We start from the raw sequence: 7812 nt of genomic DNA, 5'->3' as shown, positions 1-7812 counted from the left end.
AAAAGAAGTCAGATGCTTGACGCTTGACGCTTGAGGTAGCCGAAAATCTCTATTCGATAGAATGCTGTGGAGTTGGGTTGAAATATGGACATGGATCATAGAATGCTGTGGAGTTGGGACTCAATAAAATAGCTTATTTTCATAATCTCAAATAACTATAATTATATATTTTTTATAATTAAAATATGTAAAAATAACAATTTAATATAAAGAATTTTATTACTTAGTAGTAAATTTTAAAATAAATCAATTTTTTTCAAGACTAGCATATTTTCGTTTGTTTTCCTTTCTTGTTTTTTTTTTTTTTTTTTTTTAAGTTTCCATTGAAAAAAAATTGAATTATTTTCAAATTTACTATTAAGTAATAAAATTCTCTACATGAATTTTTATACTTAGATTGCAGCGGCTGAGCCATGCTGAATAAAAAAATAAAAATAAAAACGCATGCCAAAAAGCTTTGAGAACAAAAAGTTCAATTTTAAAAAGAAGAAAAAAACAAAAAATCAGTAAGTCCACAAAATTTGGACTCTATTTTAGCATCTCTTTCCAAATACTCAATTTTCGCATCTTTGCTTGGGTTTATTTTCGCATTTCATCTCTGCTTGCTTGGGATCTTTTATGAATATTGTTAAATCACCAGTTATTCTAACAGTTTAAATTGATAAGGAGAAGTAAATTTAATTACTTAATCAACACTTTAACACTCTCCCTCACTGTTAAAGTAATGATTAAATTTACATCTTCCTATAAGCTTAAGCTTTTGAGATAACTAGTGTTTTAACATGGTATCAGAACCAAATGTCCGATCCCAGGACCTTTGGCTCATATTTGGCTCAAGGTCCTGGGATCGGACCTTGACTCCGTCAATTTACCTTATATTTTCAATTAAATATTTCACGTGTTTGGCCCACCAATTAATTAAAAGGGAGTTTGAGCCCACACGTGAGGGAAAATGTTAAAGTAATGATTAAATGATTAAATTTATCTCTTCCTATAGGTTTAAGCTTTTAGATAACATGTGATTTAACACTCACGTGTGGGCTCAAACTCCCTTTCAACATATAGGTGAGGCCCAACACGTGAAATATTTAATTTAAATAGAAGGTGATTTGACGGAGTCAAGGTTCAATCTCGTGACATTTGGCGCTGATAACATATTAAATCATCAGTTATCCCATAAGCTTATGCTAATAGAAAAAGATAAATTTAATTACTTAATATCACTCTAATAGATATTCCTCGTTAAAAATCTGATTGTGGTTCAAAATCGTGGCAGCTCTTCTCAGTTGCGGTATGCAAGGTTGCAGAACAAAAACGTGATTCTCGTTGCAGATCCGCCAATGAACAAATGGGTCACTACTCTCTCTCTTATGCTCTTCCGGTGTGTGTGCGTCTGTGTGTGTGAAATTTATGTTTGGGTGACATGGGTGTAGGAATGCTACATTATGGAATTCATGGTATAAGCCCAAACGTGGAATTCAATGGGGAGTCTAAGAAAGGGAGAAAAGTTGGCTAATTTCACTCAAAGATTTCAAAATACAACCAAATGAAAGGGGGATGATCTCCACAAGACCCTTCTCTTTCTCTCTCTGTAACCAATATGCATAGGTATATCATTTGAATATTTAATTTTTCTTTTAAAAAAATAGCTTACAATTTTTTATTTTATTATTATTATTATTTTTTTTTCTGGTCATAAGTTTCCTATCAGAGTAATCACAGTTTTCATGTTAATTAGTTTATTCCGTGTAGTTTCCGAAGACAAAATCGGTTTTATAGCCTGTAGCATTTCTCATTTTATAGACCACTTGGCCGGTCAGTTGGAAAGGCTCCCCACAATCACGCTCCTCGTCACGAGTGAGACGCACGGTCCAATTGGGGAAGTCCCCCACAATCATGCGGTTGGTAGTACGGTGCCCTGGGGCCACCTGCTGATTTCCTCACATCCACCACGCTCCTCGTCGCGAGTGAGACGCACTGTCCAATTGGGGAAGTCCCCCACAATCACTCGCTTTGTAGTACGGTATCCTAGGTCAACTTGCTGATTTCCTCATCACCATCACGGTCGAAGTTATCAACTCCACCTGGAAAGTAGCTACGTGAATGAGACGCGCGGTTCATCTCCATTCTCCAACAGTTCATAAAAGAGATTCCGGGTTTGTTTGGTAATGGGGATGGGGATGGGCTAAACACTGTTCATCACAATTTCCCAAAAAAATTAATATCAAAACATTCTAACTTTTTCACTTTTAATATCAAATCATTCACTTTTTATTATTATTCAAATAAAAAAATCATTACAAAACAAAATTTTTTCACTTTTCCATACCACTTTTTCATTTTTTTTATACCAAATATTCTTACTTTTTTTCACATTAATCTACATCAATTACAGTGTTTAGGCCATCCCATTTGCCAAACACCCCCTCCATCTCCAACAGTTCACGTCTCCATCCCCCACCTGAAAAGTAGCTACGTGAGTGAGACAAAGCTCCCTTTTCTTTTCCTTCGCATATCATCACGAGTGAGACGCACGCCCCTCCTACCAATTCAGTATAAGCAAATACTGCACGTGGCACGCACCCTTTCTCTCTTCCTTCACAATGTTCACATATAATCGTGAGTGAGACGCGCACCTCCTGGAAAGTCTAGACGCAAATACCCCCTCTCAGTTCAATCAGATTGAAAATGCCTTTGGGGTTGGGTTTCAGAGATTTGCTCCAATGCGTTCTCCCACCCATCTCCCCACCATCTTCTCTCTTTAACATCTTGATTTTTTTAAAAAAAAAAAATCAAAAAAAGAGGAGATGGTGGGGAGATGCGTGGGACTCACGGGAGAATGAGTAATGTTATTGGTTCAAAATTGAAGAGAAATTTTGTCCATTTCCTTCCTATTGAGAAGACTTATGTACCACTAATCAGTCTTCCTGTTTTATTTATGATATCCTGAACAGATCTATTCAGGATATCATCTAGATGTGAGTTTACTTCATGTCGTGCGTGGCAAGACAAAGGAGAACAAGGTCGAGAGAGAAAGGGTGGGAGCTAGGACGTATAGGTGAAGAAGTAATTTTTGTGGGACCAGTCGGAAGGAATAGGAAGATGCTTCTTCGTTCAAACGCACCGCCCACAGGATTTGGGTATACAAAACCTCATTCTTGGAGGTAACGCCCATTCTGACTAAGGCAATATGAGGTCAGCATGTCAAGATATTTGGACATGTGACTGTGTTTGGCAAAGGGCGGGAGGAGATCATACCTAAAAATTAAAAAAATTATTCTTAAAATTAACTCTAACATTTTTACTTTTTACATCACATCAATTACATTTTATTACAATTTAAATAAAAAAATCATTACAAAACAAATTTTTTCACTTTTTTATATAAAATATTCTTACTTTTTTCTCTCATATCAATCAAATTTGCTACAGTACTGTTTCACTCCCCTTTTTCATTCCATTGCCAAACACAGCTGTAGTTGTAGATACGCAGAACGTATTCCGGTCTTTTAGAGGGAGGAAATGTAATTTTGTTTGTAGAGATGTTAATGGAATGGTCCATTTTTTCGCAAATGTGGCCTATGTAATTTTGAAAGAGCAACTGCTATTTATATATGACATTGAATTTATTCCAAATAAAATAAAAATAAAAAAATACATTGCCATGTTTTGGTCTTTACCAAAAACAAAAAAAAAATGACACAAAGAAGTAGCATTAATTCCGGCTAATGTCCATTAAACTACAATTTTTCTTAAAAGTTCACGTACCTCCTCAAATTACCATTTAATTAATAATGTCTACTCCAAACTTTCAATTGTGACAATATCTCCCCCAAACTATTAAAAATTGTCAATGTTCCCCCCAATGACGAAACTACCCTTAGTAAAAAAACCTAAAATTAAAAAAAAAAAAAAAAAAAATCCAAAGGGTTGCAAATTTAAATTTTTTTTTTTAAAAATCATTTTTATAAGAAAAAAATAAAAATTTCGATATTTTTTGTTATAAAAATTGAAATTTTTTGTTTTGTTTTATAAATTTTTTAAATAAAAATTTTGTTTTAAAAAATTAACAATTTTCATTTAAGAAAATAAAAATTTTCGTTTTCTAAAATAAAATTTAAAAGAAAAATGTTTTTTTTTTAAATAAAAATTTCTATTTAAAAAAAAAACTATTCATCCTAAAAATATATATTCGTTTAAAAAAATTGTTTTTTTAAAAAAATTAAAAATTTTCCTTTAAAAAAATCGTTCCTTTTATTAAAATTTTTCGTTTTTAAAAAAAATTATTTTTATTTTTATTTTTAAATTTATAGGGGTATTTTTGTCTTATTGAGAAATATATATGGGCATTTTTATGTTTTTCCTAATCTTTGGGGGACATTGCCAATTGGGTGGTAGTTTGAGGATAGTATATAAACTTTACCCAAAATTTAAGTTAATAAGAGAGGTAAATTTAATCATTTAATTAATACTTTAACATTTTCTCTCACATGTAGGGTCAAACTCCCTTCTATTAGGTAATGCCCAAACATGTCATTTTTTTTTTTTTCTTTTTTTGTGGCACGACTGTTTAGTTATTAAAAGTATTTTTCAAAATTTATAAGGCAATCCCAAACAATTAGCTCCTAGTGTTCAATTATCCCCCAAACAAGAAACTCACTTGCATTCAGGGAAACATAAAAAATGGAGCAAGGCATGAAAGAAAAGATAATCGTAAAAGAAATTATTTGAAAAATGCGGAATAAATAAAATAGACACTAGAAATTATGTGGTTTGGTCTATGACTTACATTCATAGGATAAAGCCCTAAGGCCTACATTGTTGCTCTTATTCACTATATAGAAATGACTTGCTTACATGAGTATTTATAGACTACAAATAATCTTTCTAGCTTTCACTATTAGTCTCACACATATAACTCTCAATTGTAGTATAAATGCTAATTAACCCCTCACATGTAGAATAAATTCTATGTAACTTCCATAATATATTCTAACAAGTAAATTCTATGCAACTTCCATGATATATTCTAACAAGTCCAATGTAAACGATATGGGAAAAATATAAAAAGCTCCACAAACTACCAGCCGTTTTCGATTAAGCCCCCTAATGTTCCAAAAGTGATAAAGTAGCCCTCCAAACTATCAAACTATTACATTTTGGCCACTCCGTTAGTCAAAATCGTGAGTTTGGACAGAGACTGCAAAACGACATTGTTTTGTTATGGGTAAGTTACTACAATGCCTTTTTATGAAAAAAAAAAAAAATTGGGAAAAATATAAAAAAGCCCCCCAAACTACCAGCCGTTTTCATTTTAGCCCCCTAATGTTCAGAAAGTAATAAAGTAACCCCCAACAAAATGACGTCGTTTTGAATTTCCGTCTAAACTGATGGTTTTGACTAACGGAGTGGCCAAAATGCAATACTTTGGTAGTTTAGGAGGCTACTTTATCACTTTTGAAACATTAGGGAGCTAAATCGGAAATGGCCGGTAGTTTAGGAGGCTTTTTTATATTTTTCCCAAACAATATCTATTTACGATAATCATAGATAACTCTTTTTTTTTTTTTTTTTTTTTTTTTTTTCAAATTTGAAATGAGGTTACTATAAAACAAAGAACAAAAGGGGATATGTGCCCTTAAGGCTTAAACAAGCTCCAAACAAAAAAAATACATTATAAGACTAAAAAAAAGAAAATAAATGAAAATGGGTTAGAAAATGATTGTAACTATAAATCATATTATAATTTGGGTGGAAAAAGTATAATTTAACCGTTGAATTTTCTAGAAAAACTGCGTGCATGAAAAATTAGGTGAAGATCAATAACAACAAGAACGTGTACATATACACGGTGTGTAAAGTACAAAAGTGAAGCTTAAATCTTAATTAAAAAGAATAAATAAGCGAAAATTTCACTTAATTATATGAATAATGTCATTTTTAAAGTTTAAAATTATAATTTTGGTTTAAATTCAATATTTTTTTAACGGGTAATTCAATCATTTCTCTAGGGAGAGTAACTAATGATGGTTAGGGTAATGTATAGTAAAATGGTGAAAATCTTGTATTTCCTTCCTGTCTCCCTCGTATGAGCACGAAGAAAAGAAGGAAGCTCTAAATTAGTCTAAGCCGATACTATGTCCTTATCATTTGAAACATTGGAAGATAAGGAGTTGGATAATTAAGGACTGACAAGTTCCCAAACATAAATGATTTAATGAATGATTTAATGATTTAATGTTGGAACTTTATGTGATATATGTGGACCATTTTTTGAGCTTCTGGTGTCATTTCTTCAACTGCTGTCATCAATAGGGTTATGGGGTTGGTAGATTTATAATTGCTCTTTATCCAAACAAAAAAGGAATATAGAGATTGAAATATATGTAGCTTTCCAGAATACCAAACCATATTCACCCATAACAGTGAGAAAAAAAATATATACACAAAATTGCAGAGAAGAGAGAGAGAGAGAGAGAGAGAGACTAAAGAACATCAACAGTTCGAGTTTTGAGGGCTTTTGCTTTGTTTTATCGAGCAGGAGTACTTCCCAGGTTCTTGCATTATTGGTGATATTCGTCTTTAAATCTCATTTTTGTCTTTTGGTTCCTTCTTCTTCTTGGAGAGAGTGAAAATTATGCTTGTGTGGCAGGTAGAGGGACAAACCAAAATTCAATGAATTCCATTTTCTTTCTAATTCATCAAATTTAGAGATGGTAACCATAGTCTTAAGTAATTATCCACATTTGAAATGATGAAAATGTCAAAATCAAACTCGTCTAGCGATGTCGCTTTCCATGTAGCACATTTGTCAACTTAGTTGATGGACAAAAGATAAGAGGTTACTTCTAAGATCTTAAGGGTGGGACCCAATCTGGAAGGGCTTTTCTTCCTATTCAAGAAGCATGAAAGTGATTGCTTTGCAGGTTGCTTTCCTTTTGCATATTGAAGGTGATTCAATTCCTTGGTAATTAACTATTCTCTCCATCAAAGATCCCCACCTCTTTTAGGATCGGAGATCAGAACCGGTTGTTGCTGATATTCAGAATCAGCTCCTCTTCATCTCAGAATGAAAGGCTTTGAAGGTTTCTAGATGTGCTAATTTTGTTGCACATCATGTTGCTAAATAGGCCACTTCTCCACCTTGTGTTTAGAAACATTCCTACTTTTTCCCATTTTCTTTCTTCTCATCAGGAGTGACAATGACCCGCCTTTGTTGTTTGATTAAGAAAAAAAAAAAAAGCATGAAAGTTTTTTTCCTTCTTATAGATAGACTCCGTGGCACGAGCAGGCGCGTAGCTATTTGTCACTTTCGCAACACGTCAAGTTGGGCATGCAGAAGAGGAAGACGGAAGACCCCAAAGCAATACAATTGCATATAGGGAGTTGGCTCCTTAATTCGTATGCAAACCCCATTCATTCATGAAGTGGCTTCTTTTATCTTGGGCATCTCACTGTTGCTACAAATATTAATGAATTGCCTCTTATTGCATGTTCACCAGCAGGGATTCGGCTACAAGTTTAATCAACAGTCAAGATAGAATTTCTCAAAATTTCTTTTCATTTTCTCTCTCATATTAAAAGCTTCTAAAAGTAAGTCAACTTTGAGATTTAATATTGACCGTTGATTAAACTACAACATAAAATAATAGCATGTAAGCTGAATCCCACCAACAAATTCATAACAGTGGCACAAGGGAACCATCCAATTACTACTTTTTTATATATTCATTCAATCTACAGTTCCATGCCACTTCTCTTTTAAGGCCAATAGCAAACAGAGCCATTAACTTCGCAGTTGTAGACTAAAAA

The sequence above is a fragment of the Corylus avellana genome, chromosome ca3 (assembly GCF_901000735.1).
Source record: "Corylus avellana chromosome ca3, CavTom2PMs-1.0".
Classification (NCBI taxonomy): domain Eukaryota; kingdom Viridiplantae; phylum Streptophyta; class Magnoliopsida; order Fagales; family Betulaceae; genus Corylus; species Corylus avellana.
Note: the sequence above shows the minus strand (reverse complement) of the source record.